This window comes from Oncorhynchus nerka, unplaced genomic scaffold, assembly GCF_034236695.1.
Source record: "Oncorhynchus nerka isolate Pitt River unplaced genomic scaffold, Oner_Uvic_2.0 unplaced_scaffold_1604, whole genome shotgun sequence".
In the NCBI taxonomy this organism is placed as follows: domain Eukaryota; kingdom Metazoa; phylum Chordata; class Actinopteri; order Salmoniformes; family Salmonidae; genus Oncorhynchus; species Oncorhynchus nerka.
In genome coordinates this window covers 24,104-43,608 of record NW_027039710.1, presented here as the reverse complement: position 1 = coordinate 43,608, position 19,505 = coordinate 24,104, and the positions used below count along the sequence as shown (strand labels likewise).

At 45.9% G+C, this 19,505-nt stretch overlaps 24 non-coding genes across 24 annotated transcripts; all 24 read left to right on the top strand.

The window, feature by feature from the left end:
- Positions 1-147: 147 nt before the first annotated feature.
- On the top strand, positions 148-219 carry trnae-cuc (transfer RNA glutamic acid (anticodon CUC)). The gene has a single exon. It is a non-coding gene; the product is annotated as a tRNA-Glu (tRNA).
- Positions 220-1,558: 1,339 nt separating this feature from the next.
- Positions 1,559-1,636, top strand: trnae-cuc (transfer RNA glutamic acid (anticodon CUC)). The gene has a single exon. It is a non-coding gene; the product is annotated as a tRNA-Glu (tRNA).
- A 1,129-nt stretch (positions 1,637-2,765) lies between these two features.
- trnae-cuc (transfer RNA glutamic acid (anticodon CUC)) lies at positions 2,766-2,837 on the top strand. Its single transcript has one exon. It is a non-coding gene; the product is annotated as a tRNA-Glu (tRNA).
- Positions 2,838-2,946: 109 nt separating this feature from the next.
- On the top strand, positions 2,947-3,018 carry trnae-cuc (transfer RNA glutamic acid (anticodon CUC)). The gene has a single exon. It is a non-coding gene; the product is annotated as a tRNA-Glu (tRNA).
- Positions 3,019-3,124: 106 nt separating this feature from the next.
- Positions 3,125-3,196, top strand: trnae-cuc (transfer RNA glutamic acid (anticodon CUC)). Its single transcript has one exon. It is a non-coding gene; the product is annotated as a tRNA-Glu (tRNA).
- A 1,129-nt stretch (positions 3,197-4,325) lies between these two features.
- On the top strand, positions 4,326-4,397 carry trnae-cuc (transfer RNA glutamic acid (anticodon CUC)). The gene has a single exon. It is a non-coding gene; the product is annotated as a tRNA-Glu (tRNA).
- Positions 4,398-4,506: 109 nt separating this feature from the next.
- Positions 4,507-4,578, top strand: trnae-cuc (transfer RNA glutamic acid (anticodon CUC)). The gene has a single exon. It is a non-coding gene; the product is annotated as a tRNA-Glu (tRNA).
- A 106-nt stretch (positions 4,579-4,684) lies between these two features.
- trnae-cuc (transfer RNA glutamic acid (anticodon CUC)) lies at positions 4,685-4,756 on the top strand. The gene has a single exon. It is a non-coding gene; the product is annotated as a tRNA-Glu (tRNA).
- Positions 4,757-6,072: 1,316 nt separating this feature from the next.
- On the top strand, positions 6,073-6,144 carry trnae-cuc (transfer RNA glutamic acid (anticodon CUC)). The gene has a single exon. It is a non-coding gene; the product is annotated as a tRNA-Glu (tRNA).
- A 106-nt stretch (positions 6,145-6,250) lies between these two features.
- On the top strand, positions 6,251-6,322 carry trnae-cuc (transfer RNA glutamic acid (anticodon CUC)). Its single transcript has one exon. It is a non-coding gene; the product is annotated as a tRNA-Glu (tRNA).
- Positions 6,323-7,450: 1,128 nt separating this feature from the next.
- trnae-cuc (transfer RNA glutamic acid (anticodon CUC)) lies at positions 7,451-7,522 on the top strand. The gene has a single exon. It is a non-coding gene; the product is annotated as a tRNA-Glu (tRNA).
- Positions 7,523-7,631: 109 nt separating this feature from the next.
- Positions 7,632-7,708, top strand: trnae-cuc (transfer RNA glutamic acid (anticodon CUC)). Its single transcript has one exon. It is a non-coding gene; the product is annotated as a tRNA-Glu (tRNA).
- A 106-nt stretch (positions 7,709-7,814) lies between these two features.
- Positions 7,815-7,886, top strand: trnae-cuc (transfer RNA glutamic acid (anticodon CUC)). The gene has a single exon. It is a non-coding gene; the product is annotated as a tRNA-Glu (tRNA).
- A 1,128-nt stretch (positions 7,887-9,014) lies between these two features.
- On the top strand, positions 9,015-9,086 carry trnae-cuc (transfer RNA glutamic acid (anticodon CUC)). Its single transcript has one exon. It is a non-coding gene; the product is annotated as a tRNA-Glu (tRNA).
- Positions 9,087-12,212: 3,126 nt separating this feature from the next.
- On the top strand, positions 12,213-12,284 carry trnae-cuc (transfer RNA glutamic acid (anticodon CUC)). The gene has a single exon. It is a non-coding gene; the product is annotated as a tRNA-Glu (tRNA).
- Positions 12,285-13,411: 1,127 nt separating this feature from the next.
- On the top strand, positions 13,412-13,483 carry trnae-cuc (transfer RNA glutamic acid (anticodon CUC)). The gene has a single exon. It is a non-coding gene; the product is annotated as a tRNA-Glu (tRNA).
- Positions 13,484-14,908: 1,425 nt separating this feature from the next.
- trnae-cuc (transfer RNA glutamic acid (anticodon CUC)) lies at positions 14,909-14,980 on the top strand. The gene has a single exon. It is a non-coding gene; the product is annotated as a tRNA-Glu (tRNA).
- A 109-nt stretch (positions 14,981-15,089) lies between these two features.
- On the top strand, positions 15,090-15,161 carry trnae-cuc (transfer RNA glutamic acid (anticodon CUC)). The gene has a single exon. It is a non-coding gene; the product is annotated as a tRNA-Glu (tRNA).
- Positions 15,162-15,267: 106 nt separating this feature from the next.
- Positions 15,268-15,339, top strand: trnae-cuc (transfer RNA glutamic acid (anticodon CUC)). Its single transcript has one exon. It is a non-coding gene; the product is annotated as a tRNA-Glu (tRNA).
- A 106-nt stretch (positions 15,340-15,445) lies between these two features.
- trnae-cuc (transfer RNA glutamic acid (anticodon CUC)) lies at positions 15,446-15,517 on the top strand. Its single transcript has one exon. It is a non-coding gene; the product is annotated as a tRNA-Glu (tRNA).
- A 1,129-nt stretch (positions 15,518-16,646) lies between these two features.
- trnae-cuc (transfer RNA glutamic acid (anticodon CUC)) lies at positions 16,647-16,718 on the top strand. The gene has a single exon. It is a non-coding gene; the product is annotated as a tRNA-Glu (tRNA).
- Positions 16,719-18,039: 1,321 nt separating this feature from the next.
- trnae-cuc (transfer RNA glutamic acid (anticodon CUC)) lies at positions 18,040-18,111 on the top strand. Its single transcript has one exon. It is a non-coding gene; the product is annotated as a tRNA-Glu (tRNA).
- Positions 18,112-18,220: 109 nt separating this feature from the next.
- Positions 18,221-18,293, top strand: trnae-cuc (transfer RNA glutamic acid (anticodon CUC)). Its single transcript has one exon. It is a non-coding gene; the product is annotated as a tRNA-Glu (tRNA).
- Positions 18,294-18,402: 109 nt separating this feature from the next.
- Positions 18,403-18,474, top strand: trnae-cuc (transfer RNA glutamic acid (anticodon CUC)). The gene has a single exon. It is a non-coding gene; the product is annotated as a tRNA-Glu (tRNA).
- Positions 18,475-19,505: the final 1,031 nt, after the last annotated feature.

Below are 19,505 nucleotides of genomic sequence, written 5' to 3'. Positions count from 1 at the left end.
ATTGCCAAAACTATCGTTTGTTAGCAAGAAATGTGTGGAGGGGTTGACAAACAGGTTTTAATGACTCCAGCCTAAGTGGATGGAAACTTACGACTTCAACTATATGTACCATTTCAAACTGGGAAACGAATTGCACTGTAGTACCCTTCCCTGGTGGTCTAGTGGTTAGGATTCGGCGCTCTCACCGCCGCGGCCCGGGTTCGATTCCCGGTCAGGGAAATAGTCTATGCTTCTTGTTTACTTGTGCAACCTGTCACTGTGAATTTAGTAGGTTGTCGCACATATGTACCACTTCAAATTGCAAACCGATTTGCCCTGCACTGTCCTTCCCAGGTGTTCTAGTGGTGCACCAGACCCTCCTGCAGCAAAGCACCCCCACAACATGATGGTGTTCTTCGGCTTGAAAGCCTCCCCTTTTCCCTCCAAACATAACAATGGTCATTATGGCCAAACAGTTCGATTTTTGTTTCATCAGACCAGAGGACATTTCTCAAAAACTAGGATCTTTGTCCCCAAACTGTAGTATGGCTTTTTTATGGCGGTTTTGGAGCAGTAGCTTCTTCCTTGCTGAGTGGCCTCTCGGGGTATGTCGATATAGGACTCGTTTGCCTGTGGATATAGACCATTTTGTACCTGTTTCCTCCAGCATCTTCACAAGGTCCTTTGCTGTTGTTCTGGGATGGATTTGCACTTTTCGACCCAAAGTACGTTCATCTCTAGGAGAGAGAACGCGTCTCCTTCCTGAGCGGTATGACGCCTGCGTCATACCATGGTGTTTATACTTGCGTACTATTGTTTCTACAGATGAGCGAGGTACCTTCAGGCGTTTGGAAATTGCTCCCAAGGAGGAACCACACTTGTGGAGGTCTACATTTTTTTCTGAGGTCTTGGCTGATTTCCTTTGCTTTTCCCATGGAGTCAAGCAAAGAGGCACTGAGTTTGAAGGTAGGCCTTGAAATACATCTACAGGTACACCTCCAATTGACTCAAAGGATGTCAATTAGCCTATCAGAAGCTTCTAAAGCCATGACATCATTTTCGGGAATTTTACAAACTGTTTAAAGGCACAGCCAACTTAGTGTATGTAAACTTCTGGCCCACTGAATTTGTGATACAGTGAATTATAAGTGAAATAATCCCTCTGTAAACAATTGTTGGAAAAATGACTTGTGTCATGCACAAAGTAGATGTCCTAACCGATTGCCAAAACTATCGTTTGTTAGCAAGAAATGTGTGGAGGGGTTGACAAACAGGTTTTAATGACTCCAGCCTAAGTGGATGGAAACTTACGACTTCAACTATATGTACCATTTCAAACTGGGAAACGAATTGCACTGTAGTACCCTTCCCTGGTGGTCTAGTGGTTAGGATTCGGGTTCGATTCGGTCAGGGAACTACTCTTTTGGCGCTCTCACCGCCGCGGCCCGGGTTCGATTCCCGGTCAGGGAACTACTCTTTTGCTACATGTTTACTTGTGCAACCTGTCACAATGAATATAGAAGGTTATCGCACATATGTACCAGCTCACACTGGGAACCGATTTGCACTGTAGTACCCTTCCCTGGTGGTCTAGTGGTTAGGATTCGGCGCTCTCACCGCCGCACTGGGAACCCGGGTTCGATTCCCGGTCAGGGAAATAGTCTATGCTTCTTGTTTACTTGTGCAACCTGTCACTGTGAATTTAGTAGGTTGTCGCACATATGTACCACTTCAAATTGCAAACCGATTTGCCCTGCACTGTCCTTCCCAGGTGTTCTAGTGGTGCACCAGACCCTCCTGCAGCAAAGCACCCCCACAACATGATGGTGTTCTTCGGCTTGAAAGCCTCCCCCTTTTCCCTCCAAACATAACAATGGTCATTATGGCCAAACAGTTCGATTTTTGTTTCATCAGACCAGAGGACATTTCTCCAAAAACTAGGATCTTTGTCCCCAAACTGTAGTATGGCTTTTTTATGGCGGTTTTGGAGCAGTAGCTTCTTCCTTGCTGAGTGGCCTCTCGGGGTATGTCGATATAGGACTCGTTTGCCTGTGGATATAGACCATTTTGTACCTGTTTCCTCCAGCATCTTCACAAGGTCCTTTGCTGTTGTTCTGGGATGGATTTGCACTTTTCGACCCAAAGTACGTTCATCTCTAGGAGAGAGAACGCGTCTCCTTCCTGAGCGGTATGACGCCTGCGTCATACCATGGTGTTTATACTTGCGTACTATTGTTTCTACAGATGAGCGAGGTACCTTCAGGCGTTTGGAAATTGCTCCCAAGGAGGAACCACACTTGTGGAGGTCTACATTTTTTTCTGAGGTCTTGGCTGATTTCCTTTGCTTTTCCCATGGAGTCAAGCAAAGAGGCACTGAGTTTGAAGGTAGGCCTTGAAATACATCTACAGGTACACCTCCAATTGACTCAAAGGATGTCAATTAGCCTATCAGAAGCTTCTAAAGCCATGACATCATTTTCGGGAATTTTACAAACTGTTTAAAGGCACAGCCAACTTAGTGTATGTAAACTTCTGGCCCACTGAATTTGTGATACAGTGAATTATAAGTGAAATAATCCCTCTGTAAACAATTGTTGGAAAAATTACTTGTGTCATGCACAAAGTAGATGTCCTAACCGATTGCCAAAACTATCGTTTGTTAGCAAGAAATGTGTGGAGGGGTTGACAAACAGGTTTTAATGACTCCAGCCTAAGTGGATGGAAACTTACGACTTCAACTATATGTACCATTTCAAACTGGGAAACGAATTGCACTGTAGTACCCTTCCCTGGTGGTCTAGTGGTTAGGATTCGGCGCTCTCACCGCCGCGGCCCGGGTTCGATTCCCGGTCAGGGAACTACTCTTTTGCTACATGTTTACTTGTGCAACCTGTCACAATGAATATAGAAGGTTATCGCACATATGTACCAGCTCACACTGGGAACCGATTTGCACTGTAGTACCCTTCCCTGGTGGTCTAGTGGTTAGGATTCGGCGCTCTCACCGCCGCGGCCCGGGTTCGATTCCCGGTCAGGGAACTACTCTTTTGCTACATGTTTACTTGTGCAACCTGTCACAATGAATATAGGTTATCGCACATATGTACCAGCTCACACTGGGAACCGATTTGCACTGTAGTACCCTTCCCTGGTGGTCTAGTGGTTAGGATTCGGCGCTCTCACCGCCGCGGCCCGGGTTCGATTCCCGGTCAGGGAAATAGTCTATGCTTCTTGTTTACTTGTGCAACCTGTCACTGTGAATTTAGTAGGTTGTCGCACATATGTACCACTTCAAATTGCAAACCGATTTGCCCTGCACTGTCCTTCCCAGGTGTTCTAGTGGTGCACCAGACCCTCCTGCAGCAAAGCACCCCCACAACATGATGGTGTTCTTCGGCTTGAAAGCCTCCCCCTTTTCCCTCCAAACATAACAATGGTCATTATGGCCAAACAGTTCGATTTTTGTTTCATCAGACCAGAGGACATTTCTCCAAAAACTAGGATCTTTGTCCCCAAACTGTAGTATGGCTTTTTTATGGCGGTTTTGGAGCAGTAGCTTCTTCCTTGCTGAGTGGCCTCTCGGGGTATGTCGATATAGGACTCGTTTGCCTGTGGATATAGACCATTTTGTACCTGTTTCCTCCAGCATCTTCACAAGGTCCTTTGCTGTTGTTCTGGGATGGATTTGCACTTTTCGACCCAAAGTACGTTCATCTCTAGGAGAGAGAACGCGTCTCCTTCCTGAGCGGTATGACGCCTGCGTCATACCATGGTGTTTATACTTGCGTACTATTGTTTCTACAGATGAGCGAGGTACCTTCAGGCGTTTGGAAATTGCTCCCAAGGAGGAACCACACTTGTGGAGGTCTACATTTTTTTCTGAGGTCTTGGCTGATTTCCTTTGCTTTTCCCATGGAGTCAAGCAAAGAGGCACTGAGTTTGAAGGTAGGCCTTGAAATACATCTACAGGTACACCTCCAATTGACTCAAAGGATGTCAATTAGCCTATCAGAAGCTTCTAAAGCCATGACATCATTTTCGGGAATTTTACAAACTGTTTAAAGGCACAGCCAACTTAGTGTATGTAAACTTCTGGCCCACTGAATTTGTGATACAGTGAATTATAAGTGAAATAATCCCTCTGTAAACAATTGTTGGAAAAATGACTTGTGTCATGCACAAAGTAGATGTCCTAACCGATTGCCAAAACTATCGTTTGTTAGCAAGAAATGTGTGGAGGGGTTGACAAACAGGTTTTAATGACTCCAGCCTAAGTGGATGGAAACTTACGACTTCAACTATATGTACCATTTCAAACTGGGAAACGAATTGCACTGTAGTACCCTTCCCTGGTGGTCTAGTGGTTAGGATTCGGCGCTCTCACCGCCGCGGCCCGGGTTCGATTCCCGGTCAGGGAACTACTCTTTTGCTACATGTTTACTTGTGCAACCTGTCACAATGAATATAGAAGGTTATCGCACATATGTACCAGCTCACACTGGGAACCGATTTGCACTGTAGTACCCTTCCCTGGTGGTCTAGTGGTTAGGATTCGGCGCTCTCACCGCCGCGGCCCGGGTTCGATTCCCGGTCAGGGAACTACTCTTTTGCTACATGTTTACTTGTGCAACCTGTCACAATGAATATAGGTTATCGCACATATGTACCAGCTCACACTGGGAACCGATTTGCACTGTAGTACCCTTCCCTGGTGGTCTAGTGGTTAGGATTCGGCGCTCTCACCGCCGCGGCCCGGGTTCGATTCCCGGTCAGGGAAATAGTCTATGCTTCTTGTTTACTTGTGCAACCTGTCACTGTGAATTTAGTAGGTTGTCGCACATATGTACCACTTCAAATTGCAAACCGATTTGCCCTGCACTGTCCTTCCCAGGTGTTCTAGTGGTGCACCAGACCCTCCTGCAGCAAAGCACCCCCACAACATGATGGTGTTCTTCGGCTTGAAAGCCTCCCCTTTTCCCTCCAAACATAACAATGGTCATTATGGCCAAACAGTTCGATTTTTGTTTCATCAGACCAGAGGACATTTCTCCAAAAACTAGGATCTTTGTCCCCAAACTGTAGTATGGCTTTTTTATGGCGGTTTTGGAGCAGTAGCTTCTTCCTTGCTGAGTGGCCTCTCGGGGTATGTCGATATAGGACTCGTTTGCCTGTGGATATAGACCATTTTGTACCTGTTTCCTCCAGCATCTTCACAAGGTCCTTTGCTGTTGTTCTGGGATGGATTTGCACTTTTCGACCCAAAGTACGTTCATCTCTAGGAGAGAGAACGCGTCTCCTTCCTGAGCGGTATGACGCCTGCGTCATACCATGGTGTTTATACTTGCGTACTATTGTTTCTACAGATGAGCGAGGTACCTTCAGGCGTTTGGAAATTGCTCCCAAGGAGGAACCACACTTGTGGAGGTCTACATTTTTTTCTGAGGTCTTGGCTGATTTCCTTTGCTTTTCCCATGGAGTCAAGCAAAGAGGCACTGAGTTTGAAGGTAGGCCTTGAAATACATCTACAGGTACACCTCCAATTGACTCAAAGGATGTCAATTAGCCTATCAGAAGCTTCTAAAGCCATGACATCATTTTCGGGAATTTTACAAACTGTTTAAAGGCACAGCCAACTTAGTGTATGTAAACTTCTGGCCCACTGAATTTGTGATACAGTGAATTATAAGTGAAATAATCCCTCTGTAAACAATTGTTGGAAAAATTACTTGTGTCATGCACAAAGTAGATGTCCTAACCGATTGCCAAAACTATCGTTTGTTAGCAAGAAATGTGTGGAGGGGTTGACAAACAGGTTTTAATGACTCCAGCCTAAGTGGATGGAAACTTACGACTTCAACTATATGTACCATTTCAAACTGGGAAACGAATTGCACTGTAGTACCCTTCCCTGGTGGTCTAGTGGTTAGGATTCGGCGCTCTCACCGCCTGCGGCCCGGGCCCGGGCTCGATTCCCGGTCAGGGAACTACTCTTTTGCTACATGTTTACTTGTGCAACCTGTCACAATGAATATAGAAGGTTATCGCACATATGTACCAGCTCACACTGGGAACCGATTTGCACTGTAGTACCCTTCCCTGGTGGTCTAGTGGTTAGGATTCGGCGCTCTCACCGCCGCGGCCCGGGTTCGATTCCCGGTCAGGGAACTACTCTTTTGCTACATGTTTACTTGTGCAACCTGTCACAATGAATATAGGTTATCGCACATATGTACCAGCTCACACTGGGAACCGATTTGCACTGTAGTACCCTTCCCTGGTGGTCTAGTGGTTAGGATTCGGCGCTCTCACCGCCGCGGCCCGGGTTCGATTCCCGGTCAGGGAAATAGTCTATGCTTCTTGTTTACTTGTGCAACCTGTCACTGTGAATTTAGTAGGTTGTCGCACATATGTACCACTTCAAATTGCAAACCGATTTGCCCTGCACTGTCCTTCCCAGGTGTTCTAGTGGTGCACCAGACCCTCCTGCAGCAAAGCACCCCCACAACATGATGGTGTTCTTCGGCTTGAAAGCCTCCCCTTTTCCCTCCAAACATAACAATGGTCATTATGGCCAAACAGTTCGATTTTTGTTTCATCAGACCAGAGGACATTTCTCCAAAAACTAGGATCTTTGTCCCCAAACTGTAGTATGGCTTTTTTATGGCGGTTTTGGAGCAGTAGCTTCTTCCTTGCTGAGTGGCCTCTCGGGGTATGTCGATATAGGACTCGTTTGCCTGTGGATATAGACCATTTTGTACCTGTTTCCTCCAGCATCTTCACAAGGTCCTTTGCTGTTGTTCTGGGATGGATTTGCACTTTTCGACCCAAAGTACGTTCATCTCTAGGAGAGAGAACGCGTCTCCTTCCTGAGCGGTATGACGCCTGCGTCATACCATGGTGTTTATACTTGCGTACTATTGTTTCTACAGATGAGCGAGGTACCTTCAGGCGTTTGGAAATTGCTCCCAAGGAGGAACCACACTTGTGGAGGTCTACATTTTTTTCTGAGGTCTTGGCTGATTTCCTTTGCTTTTCCCATGGAGTCAAGCAAAGAGGCACTGAGTTTGAAGGTAGGCCTTGAAATACATCTACAGGTACACCTCCAATTGACTCAAAGGATGTCAATTAGCCTATCAGAAGCTTCTAAAGCCATGACATCATTTTCGGGAATTTTACAAACTGTTTAAAGGCACAGCCAACTTAGTGTATGTAAACTTCTGGCCCACTGAATTTGTGATACAGTGAATTATAAGTGAAATAATCCCTCTGTAAACAATTGTTGGAAAAATTACTTGTGTCATGCACAAAGTAGATGTCCTAACCGATTGCCAAAACTATCGTTTGTTAGCAAGAAATGTGTGGAGGGGTTGACAAACAGGTTTTAATGACTCCAGCCTAAGTGGATGGAAACTTACGACTTCAACTATATGTACCATTTCAAACTGGGAAACGAATTGCACTGTAGTACCCTTCCCTGGTGGTCTAGTGGTTAGGATTCGGCGCTCTCACCGCCGCGGCCCGGGTTCGATTCCCGGTCAGGGAACTACTCTTTTGCTACATGTTTACTTGTGCAACCTGTCACAATGAATATAGAAGGTTATCGCACATATGTACCAGCTCACACTGGGAACCGATTTGCACTGTAGTACCCTTCCCTGGTGGTCTAGTGGTTAGGATTCGGCGCTCTCACCGCCGCGGCCCGGGTTCGATTCGATTCCCGGTCAGGGAACTACTCTTTTGCTACATGTTTACTTGTGCAACCTGTCACAATGAATATACGTTATCGCACATATGTACCAGCTCACACTGGGAACCGATTTGCACTGTAGTACCCTTCCCTGGTGGTCTAGTGGTTAGGATTCGGCGCTCTCACCGCCGCGGCCCGGGTTCGATTCCCGGTCAGGGAAATAGTCTATGCTTCTTGTTTACTTGTGCAACCTGTCACTGTGAATTTAGTAGGTTGTCGCACATATGTACCACTTCAAATTGCAAACCGATTTGCCCTGCACTGTCCTTCCCAGGTGTTCTAGTGGTGCACCAGACCCTCCTGCAGCAAAGCACCCCCACAACATGATGGTGTTCTTCGGCTTGAAAGCCTCCCCTTTTCCCTCCAAACATAACAATGGTCATTATGGCCAAACAGTTCGATTTTTGTTTCATCAGACCAGAGGACATTTCTCCAAAAACTAGGATCTTTGTCCCCAAACTGTAGTATGGCTTTTTTATGGCGGTTTTGGAGCAGTAGCTTCTTCCTTGCTGAGTGGCCTCTCGGGGTATGTCGATATAGGACTCGTTTGCCTGTGGATATAGACCATTTTGTACCTGTTTCCTCCAGCATCTTCACAAGGTCCTTTGCTGTTGTTCTGGGATGGATTTGCACTTTTCGACCCAAAGTACGTTCATCTCTAGGAGAGAGAACGCGTCTCCTTCCTGAGCGGTATGACGCCTGCGTCATACCATGGTGTTTATACTTGCGTACTATTGTTTCTACAGATGAGCGAGGTACCTTCAGGCGTTTGGAAATTGCTCCCAAGGAGGAACCACACTTGTGGAGGTCTACATTTTTTTCTGAGGTCTTGGCTGATTTCCTTTGCTTTTCCCATGGAGTCAAGCAAAGAGGCACTGAGTTTGAAGGTAGGCCTTGAAATACATCTACAGGTACACCTCCAATTGACTCAAAGGATGTCAATTAGCCTATCAGAAGCTTCTAAAGCCATGACATCATTTTCGGGAATTTTACAAACTGTTTAAAGGCACAGCCAACTTAGTGTATGTAAACTTCTGGCCCACTGAATTTGTGATACAGTGAATTATAAGTGAAATAATCCCTCTGTAAACAATTGTTGGAAAAATTACTTGTGTCATGCACAAAGTAGATGTCCTAACCGATTGCCAAAACTATCGTTTGTTAGCAAGAAATGTGTGGAGGGGTTGACAAACAGGTTTTAATGACTCCAGCCTAAGTGGATGGAAACTTACGACTTCAACTATATGTACCATTTCAAACTGGGAAACGAATTGCACTGTAGTACCCTTCCCTGGTGGTCTAGTGGTTAGGATTCGGCGCTCTCACCGCCGCGGCCCGGGTTCGATTCCCGGTCAGGGAACTACTCTTTTGCTACATGTTTACTTGTGCAACCTGTCACAATGAATATAGAAGGTTATCGCACATATGTACCAGCTCACACTGGGAACCGATTTGCACTTAGTACCCTTCCCTGGTGGTCTAGTGGTTAGGATTCGGCGCTCTTCCCTGGGTTCGATTCCCGGTCAGGGAACTACTCTTTTGCTACATGTTTACTTGTGCAACCTGTCACAATGAATATAGGTTATCGCACATATGTACCAGCTCACACTGGGAACCGATTTGCACTGTAGTACCCTTCCCTGGTGGTCTAGTGGTTAGGATTTCACCGCCGCCCGGTTCGATTCCCGGTCAGGGAAATAGTCTATGCTTCTTGTTTACTTGTGCAACCTGTCACTGTGAATTTAGTAGGTTGTCGCACATATGTACCACTTCAAATTGCAAACCGATTTGCCCTGCACTGTCCTTCCCAGGTGTTCTAGTGGTGCACCAGACCCTCCTGCAGCAAAGCACCCCCACAACATGATGGTGTTCTTCGGCTTGAAAGCCTCCCCCTTTTCCCTCCAAACATAACAATGGTCATTATGGCCAAACAGTTCGATTTTTGTTTCATCAGACCAGAGGACATTTCTCCAAAAACTAGGATCTTTGTCCCCAAACTGTAGTATGGCTTTTTTATGGCGGTTTTGGAGCAGTAGCTTCTTCCTTGCTGAGTGGCCTCTCGGGGTATGTCGATATAGGACTCGTTTGCCTGTGGATATAGACCATTTTGTACCTGTTTCCTCCAGCATCTTCACAAGGTCCTTTGCTGTTGTTCTGGGATGGATTTGCACTTTTCGACCCAAAGTACGTTCATCTCTAGGAGAGAGAACGCGTCTCCTTCCTGAGCGGTATGACGCCTGCGTCATACCATGGTGTTTATACTTGCGTACTATTGTTTCTACAGATGAGCGAGGTACCTTCAGGCGTTTGGAAATTGCTCCCAAGGAGGAACCACACTTGTGGAGGTCTACATTTTTTTCTGAGGTCTTGGCTGATTTCCTTTGCTTTTCCCATGGAGTCAAGCAAAGAGGCACTGAGTTTGAAGGTAGGCCTTGAAATACATCTACAGGTACACCTCCAATTGACTCAAAGGATGTCAATTAGCCTATCAGAAGCTTCTAAAGCCATGACATCATTTTCGGGAATTTTACAAACTGTTTAAAGGCACAGCCAACTTAGTGTATGTAAACTTCTGGCCCACTGAATTTGTGATACAGTGAATTATAAGTGAAATAATCCCTCTGTAAACAATTGTTGGAAAAATTACTTGTGTCATGCACAAAGTAGATGTCCTAACCGATTGCCAAAACTATCGTTTGTTAGCAAGAAATGTGTGGAGGGGTTGACAAACAGGTTTTAATGACTCCAGCCTAAGTGGATGGAAACTTACGACTTCAACTATATGTACCATTTCAAACTGGGAAACGAATTGCACTGTAGTACCCTTCCCTGGTGGTCTAGTGGTTAGGATTCGGCGCTCTCACCGCCGCGGCCCGGGTACCCTTCCCTGGTGGAAGGTTACCGCCATGTTTACTTGTGCAACCCTAATGGGTATCGATATTCCCGGTCAGGGAACTACTCTTTTGCTACATGTTTACTTGTGCAACCTGTCACAATGAATATAGAAGGTTATCGCACATATGTACCAGCTCACACTGGGAACCGATTTGCACTGTAGTACCCTTCCCTGGTGGTCTAGTGGTTAGGATTCGGCGCTCTCACCGCTTTTGCTACGCTTGTGCAACCGGGTTCGATTACCCCGGTCAGGGAAATAGTCTATGCTTCTTGTTTACTTGTGCAACCTGTCACTGTGAATTTAGTAGGTTGTCGCACATATGTACCACTTCAAATTGCAAACCGATTTGCCCTGCACTGTCCTTCCCAGGTGTTCTAGTGGTGCACCAGACCCTCCTGCAGCAAAGCACCCCCACAACATGATGGTGTTCTTCGGCTTGAAAGCCTCCCCTTTTCCCTCCAAACATAACAATGGTCATTATGGCCAAACAGTTCGATTTTTGTTTCATCAGACCAGAGGACATTTCTCCAAAAACTAGGATCTTTGTCCCCAAACTGTAGTATGGCTTTTTTATGGCGGTTTTGGAGCAGTAGCTTCTTCCTTGCTGAGTGGCCTCTCGGGGTATGTCGATATAGGACTCGTTTGCCTGTGGATATAGACCATTTTGTACCTGTTTCCTCCAGCATCTTCACAAGGTCCTTTGCTGTTGTTCTGGGATGGATTTGCACTTTTCGACCCAAAGTACGTTCATCTCTAGGAGAGAGAACGCGTCTCCTTCCTGAGCGGTATGACGCCTGCGTCATACCATGGTGTTTATACTTGCGTACTATTGTTTCTACAGATGAGCGAGGTACCTTCAGGCGTTTGGAAATTGCTCCCAAGGAGGAACCACACTTGTGGAGGTCTACATTTTTTTTTCTGAGGTCTTGGCTGATTTCCTTTGCTTTTCCCATGGAGTCAAGCAAAGAGGCACTGAGTTTGAAGGTAGGCCTTGAAATACATCTACAGGTACACCTCCAATTGACTCAAAGGATGTCAATTAGCCTATCAGAAGCTTCTAAAGCCATGACATCATTTTCGGGAATTTTACAAACTGTTTAAAGGCACAGCCAACTTAGTGTATGTAAACTTCTGGCCCACTGAATTTGTGATACAGTGAATTATAAGTGAAATAATCCCTCTGTAAACAATTGTTGGAAAAATGACTTGTGTCATGCACAAAGTAGATGTCCTAACCGATTGCCAAAACTATCGTTTGTTAGCAAGAAATGTGTGGAGGGGTTGACAAACAGGTTTTAATGACTCCAGCCTAAGTGGATGGAAACTTACGACTTCAACTATATGTACCATTTCAAACTGGGAAACGAATTGCACTGTAGTACCCTTCCCTGGTGGTCTAGTGGTTAGGATTCGGCGCTCTCACCGTCCAATGAATATAGAAGGCATATGTACCAGCCCGGGTTCGATTCCCGGTCAGGGAACTACTCTTTTGCTACATGTTTACTTGTGCAACCTGTCACAATGAATATAGAAGGTTATCGCACATATGTACCAGCTCACACTGGGAACCGATTTGCACTGTAGTACCCTTCCCTGGTGGTCTAGTGGTTAGGATTCGGCGCTCTCACCGCCGCGGCCCGGGTTCGATTCCCGGTCAGGGAAATAGTCTATGCTTCTTGTTTACTTGTGCAACCTGTCACTGTGAATTTAGTAGGTTGTCGCACATATGTACCACTTCAAATTGCAAACCGATTTGCCCTGCACTGTCCTTCCCAGGTGTTCTAGTGGTGCACCAGACCCTCCTGCAGCAAAGCACCCCACAACATGATGGTGTTCTTCGGCTTGAAAGCCTCCCCTTTTCCCTCCAAACATAACAATGGTCATTATGGCCAAACAGTTCGATTTTTGTTTCATCAGACCAGAGGACATTTCTCCAAAAACTAGGATCTTTGTCCCCAAACTGTAGTATGGCTTTTTTATGGCGGTTTTGGAGCAGTAGCTTCTTCCTTGCTGAGTGGCCTCTCGGGGTATGTCGATATAGGACTCGTTTGCCTGTGGATATAGACCATTTTGTACCTGTTTCCTCCAGCATCTTCACAAGGTCCTTTGCTGTTGTTCTGGGATGGATTTGCACTTTTCGACCCAAAGTACGTTCATCTCTAGGAGAGAGAACGCGTCTCCTTCCTGAGCGGTATGACGCCTGCGTCATACCATGGTGTTTATACTTGCGTACTATTGTTTCTACAGATGAGCGAGGTACCTTCAGGCGTTTGGAAATTGCTCCCAAGGAGGAACCACACTTGTGGAGGTCTACATTTTTTTCTGAGGTCTTGGCTGATTTCCTTTGCTTTTCCCATGGAGTCAAGCAAAGAGGCACTGAGTTTGAAGGTAGGCCTTGAAATACATCTACAGGTACACCTCCAATTGACTCAAAGGATGTCAATTAGCCTATCAGAAGCTTCTAAAGCCATGACATCATTTTCGGGAATTTTACAAACTGTTTAAAGGCACAGCCAACTTAGTGTATGTAAACTTCTGGCCCACTGAATTTGTGATACAGTGAATTATAAGTGAAATAATCCCTCTGTAAACAATTGTTGGAAAAATTACTTGTGTCATGCACAAAGTAGATGTCCTAACCGATTGCCAAAACTATCGTTTGTTAGCAAGAAATGTGTGGAGGGGTTGACAAACAGGTTTTAATGACTCCAGCCTAAGTGGATGGAAACTTACGACTTCAACTATATGTACCATTTCAAACTGGGAAACGAATTGCACTGTAGTACCCTTCCCTGGTGGTCTAGTGGTTAGGATTCGGCGCTCTCACCGCCGCGGCCCGGGTTCGATTCCCGGTCAGGGAACTACTCTTTTGCTACATGTTTACTTGTGCAACCTGTCACAATGAATATAGAAGGTTATCGCACATATGTACCAGCTCACACTGGGAACCGATTTGCACTGTAGTACCCTTCCCTGGTGGTCTAGTGGTTAGTGGTTAGGATTCCCGGTCGGCTTTTGCTACATGTTTACTTGTGCAACCTGTCACAATGAATATAGGTTATCGCACATATGTACCAGCTCACACTGGGAACCGATTTGCACTGTAGACCCTTCCCTGGTGGTCTAGTGGAAATCAGTCTCGATTCCCGGTCAGGGAAATAGTCTATGCTTCTTGTTTACTTGTGCAACCTGTCACTGTGAATTTAGTAGGTTGTCGCACATATGTACCACTTCAAATTGCAAACCGATTTGCCCTGCACTGTCCTTCCCAGGTGTTCTAGTGGTGCACCAGACCCTCCTGCAGCAAAGCACCCCCACAACATGATGGTGTTCTTCGGCTTGAAAGCCTCCCCTTTTCCCTCCAAACATAACAATGGTCATTATGGCCAAACAGTTCGATTTTTGTTTCATCAGACCAGAGGACATTTCTCCAAAAACTAGGATCTTTGTCCCCAAACTGTAGTATGGCTTTTTTATGGCGGTTTTGGAGCAGTAGCTTCTTCCTTGCTGAGTGGCCTCTCGGGGTATGTCGATATAGGACTCGTTTGCCTGTGGATATAGACCATTTTGTACCTGTTTCCTCCAGCATCTTCACAAGGTCCTTTGCTGTTGTTCTGGGATGGATTTGCACTTTTCGACCCAAAGTACGTTCATCTCTAGGAGAGAGAACGCGTCTCCTTCCTGAGCGGTATGACGCCTGCGTCATACCATGGTGTTTATACTTGCGTACTATTGTTTCTACAGATGAGCGAGGTACCTTCAGGCGTTTGGAAATTGCTCCCAAGGAGGAACCACACTTGTGGAGGTCTACATTTTTTTCTGAGGTCTTGGCTGATTTCCTTTGCTTTTCCCATGGAGTCAAGCAAAGAGGCACTGAGTTTGAAGGTAGGCCTTGAAATACATCTACAGGTACACCTCCAATTGACTCAAAGGATGTCAATTAGCCTATCAGAAGCTTCTAAAGCCATGACATCATTTTCGGGAATTTTACAAACTGTTTAAAGGCACAGCCAACTTAGTGTATGTAAACTTCTGGCCCACTGAATTTGTGATACAGTGAATTATAAGTGAAATAATCCCTCTGTAAACAATTGTTGGAAAAATTACTTGTGTCATGCACAAAGTAGATGTCCTAACCGATTGCCAAAACTATCGTTTGTTAGCAAGAAATGTGTGGAGGGGTTGACAAACAGGTTTTAATGACTCCAGCCTAAGTGGATGGAAACTTACGACTTCAACTATATGTACCATTTCAAACTGGGAAACGAATTGCACTGTAGTACCCTTCCCTGGTGGTCTAGTGGTTAGGATTCGGCGCTCTCACCGCCGCGGCCCGGGTTCGATTCCCGGTCAGGGAACTACTCTTTTGCTACATGTTTACTTGTGCAACCTGTCACAATGAATATAGAAGGTTATCGCACATATGTACCAGCTCACACTGGGAACCGATTTGCACTGTAGTACCCTTCCCTGGTGGTCTAGTGGTTAGGATTCGGCGCTCTCACCGCCGCGGCCCGGGTTCGATTCCCGGTCAGGGAACTACTCTTTTGCTACATGTTTACTTGTGCAACCTGTCACAATGAATATAGGTTATCGCACATATGTACCAGCTCACACTGGGAACCGATTTGCACTGTAGTACCCTTCCCTGGTGGTCTAGTGGTTAGGATTCGGCGCTCTCACCGCCGCGGCCCGGGTTCGATTCCCGGTCAGGGAACGACTCTTTTGCTACATGTTTACTTGTGCAACCTGTCACAATGAATATACGTTATCGCACATATGTACCAGCTCACACTGGGAACCGATTTGCACTGTAGTACCCTTCCCTGGTGGTCTAGTGGTTAGGATTCGGCGCTCTCACCGCCGCGGCCCGGGTTCGATTCCCGGTCAGGGAAATAGTCTATGCTTCTTGTTTACTTGTGCAACCTGTCACTGTGAATTTAGTAGGTTGTCGCACATATGTACCACTTCAAATTGCAAACCGATTTGCCCTGCACTGTCCTTCCCAGGTGTTCTAGTGGTGCACCAGACCCTCCTGCAGCAAAGCACCCCCACAACATGATGGTGTTCTTCGGCTTGAAAGCCTCCCCCTTTTCCCTCCAAACATAACAATGGTCATTATGGCCAAACAGTTCGATTTTTGTTTCATCAGACCAGAGGACATTTCTCCAAAAACTAGGATCTTTGTCCCCAAACTGTAGTATGGCTTTTTTATGGCGGTTTTGGAGCAGTAGCTTCTTCCTTGCTGAGTGGCCTCTCGGGGTATGTCGATATAGGACTCGTTTGCCTGTGGATATAGACCATTTTGTACCTGTTTCCTCCAGCATCTTCACAAGGTCCTTTGCTGTTGTTCTGGGATGGATTTGCACTTTTCGACCCAAAGTACGTTCATCTCTAGGAGAGAGAACGCGTCTCCTTCCTGAGCGGTATGACGCCTGCGTCATACCATGGTGTTTATACTTGCGTACTATTGTTTCTACAGATGAGCGAGGTACCTTCAGGCGTTTGGAAATTGCTCCCAAGGAGGAACCACACTTGTGGAGGTCTACATTTTTTTCTGAGGTCTTGGCTGATTTCCTTTGCTTTTCCCATGGAGTCAAGCAAAGAGGCACTGAGTTTGAAGGTAGGCCTTGAAATACATCTACAGGTACACCTCCAATTGACTCAAAGGATGTCAATTAGCCTATCAGAAGCTTCTAAAGCCATGACATCATTTTCGGGAATTTTACAAACTGTTTAAAGGCACAGCCAACTTAGTGTATGTAAACTTCTGGCCCACTGAATTTGTGATACAGTGAATTATAAGTGAAATAATCCCTCTGTAAACAATTGTTGGAAAAATTACTTGTGTCATGCACAAAGTAGATGTCCTAACCGATTGCCAAAACTATCGTTTGTTAGCAAGAAATGTGTGGAGGGGTTGACAAACAGGTTTTAATGACTCCAGCCTAAGTGGATGGAAACTTACGACTTCAACTATATGTACCATTTCAAACTGGGAAACGAATTGCACTGTAGTACCCTTCCCTGGTGGTCTAGTGGTTAGGATTCGGCGCTCTCACCGCCGCGGCCCGGGTTCGATTCCCGGTCAGGGAACTACTCTTTTGCTACATGTTTACTTGTGCAACCTGTCACAATGAATATAGGTTATCGCACATATGTACCAGCTCACACTGGGAACCGATTTGCACTGTAGTACCCTTCCCTGGTGGTCTAGTGGTTAGGATTCGGCGCTCTCACCGTACCCTTCCCTGGTGGTCGCGGCCCGGGTTCGATTCCCGGTCAGGGAAATAGTCTATGCTTCTTGTTTACTTGTGCAACCTGTCACTGTGAATTTAGTAGGTTGTCGCACATATGTACCACTTCAAATTGCAAACCGATTTGCCCTGCACTGTCCTTCCCAGGTGTTCTAGTGGTGCACCAGACCCTCCTGCAGCAAAGCACCCCCACAACATGATGGTGTTCTTCGGCTTGAAAGCCTCCCCTTTTCCCTCCAAACATAACAATGGTCATTATGGCCAAACAGTTCGATTTTTGTTTCATCAGACCAGAGGACATTTCTCCAAAAACTAGGATCTTTGTCCCCAAACTGTAGTATGGCTTTTTATGGCGGTTTTGGAGCAGTAGCTTCTTCCTTGCTGAGTGGCCTCTCGGGGTATGTCGATATAGGACTCGTTTGCCTGTGGATATAGACCATTTTGTACCTGTTTCCTCCAGCATCTTCACAAGGTCCTTTGCTGTTGTTCTGGGATGGATTTGCACTTTTCGACCCAAAGTACGTTCATCTCTAGGAGAGAGAACGCGTCTCCTTCCTGAGCGGTATGACGCCTGCGTCATACCATGGTGTTTATACTTGCGTACTATTGTTTCTACAGATGAGCGAGGTACCTTCAGGCGTTTGGAAATTGCTCCCAAGGAGGAACCACACTTGTGGAGGTCTACATTTTTTTCTGAGGTCTTGGCTGATTTCCTTTGCTTTTCCCATGGAGTCAAGCAAAGAGGCACTGAGTTTGAAGGTAGGCCTTGAAATACATCTACAGGTACACCTCCAATTGACTCAAAGGATGTCAATTAGCCTATCAGAAGCTTCTAAAGCCATGACATCATTTTCGGGAATTTTACAAACTGTTTAAAGGCACAGCCAACTTAGTGTATGTAAACTTCTGGCCCACTGAATTTGTGATACAGTGAATTATAAGTGAAATAATCCCTCTGTAAACAATTGTTGGAAAAATTACTTGTGTCATGCACAAAGTAGATGTCCTAACCGATTGCCAAAACTATCGTTTGTTAGCAAGAAATGTGTGGAGGGGTTGACAAACAGGTTTTAATGACTCCAGCCTAAGTGGATGGAAACTTACGACTTCAACTATATGTACCATTTCAAACTGGGAAACGAATTGCACTGTAGTACCCTTCCCTGGTGGTCTAGTGGTTAGGATTCGGCGCTCTCACCGCCGCGGCCCGGGTTCGATTCCCGGTCAGGGAACTACTCTTTTGCTACATGTTTACTTGTGCAACCTGTCACAATGAATATAGAAGGTTATCGCACATATGTACCAGCTCACACTGGGAACCGATTTGCACTGTAGTACCCTTCCCTGGTGGTCTAGTGGTTAGGATTCGGGCGCTCTCACCGCCGCGGCCCGGGTTCGATTCCCGGTCAGGGAACTACTCTTTTGCTACATGTTTACTTGTGCAACCTGTCACAATGAATATAGAAGGTTATCGCACATATGTACCAGCTCACACTGGGAACCGATTTGCACTGTAGTACCCTTCCCTGGTGGTCTAGTGGTTAGGATTCGGCGCTCTCACCGCCGCGGCCCGGGTTCGATTCCCGGTCAGGGAAATAGTCTATGCTTCTTGTTTACTTGTGCAACCTGTCACTGTGAATTTAGTAGGTTGTCGCACATATGTACCACTTCAAATTGCAAACCGATTTGCCCTGCACTGTCCTTCCCAGGTGTTCTAGTGGTGCACCAGACCCTCCTGCAGCAAAGCACCCCCACAACATGATGGTGTTCTTCGGCTTGAAAGCCTCCCCTTTTCCCTCCAAACATAACAATGGTCATTATGGCCAAACAGTTCGATTTTTGTTTCATCAGACCAGAGGACATTTCTCCAAAAACTAGGATCTTTGTCCCCAAACTGTAGTATGGCTTTTTTATGGCGGTTTTGGAGCAGTAGCTTCTTCCTTGCTGAGTGGCCTCTCGGGGTATGTCGATATAGGACTCGTTTGCCTGTGGATATAGACCATTTTGTACCTGTTTCCTCCAGCATCTTCACAAGGTCCTTTGCTGTTGTTCTGGGATGGATTTGCACTTTTCGACCCAAAGTACGTTCATCTCTAGGAGAGAGAACGCGTCTCCTTCCTGAGCGGTATGACGCCTGCGTCATACCATGGTGTTTATACTTGCGTACTATTGTTTCTACAGATGAGCGAGGTACCTTCAGGCGTTTGGAAATTGCTCCCAAGGAGGAACCACACTTGTGGAGGTCTACATTTTTTCTGAGGTCTTGGCTGATTTCCTTTGCTTTTCCCATGGAGTCAAGCAAAGAGGCACTGAGTTTGAAGGTAGGCCTTGAAATACATCTACAGGTACACCTCCAATTGACTCAAAGGATGTCAATTAGCCTATCAGAAGCTTCTAAAGCCATGACATCATTTTCGGGAATTTTACAAACTGTTTAAAGGCACAGCCAACTTAGTGTATGTAAACTTCTGGCCCACTGAATTTGTGATACAGTGAATTATAAGTGAAATAATCCCTCTGTAAACAATTGTTGGAAAAATTACTTGTGTCATGCACAAAGTAGATGTCCTAACCGATTGCCAAAACTATCGTTTGTTAGCAAGAAATGTGTGGAGGGGTTGACAAA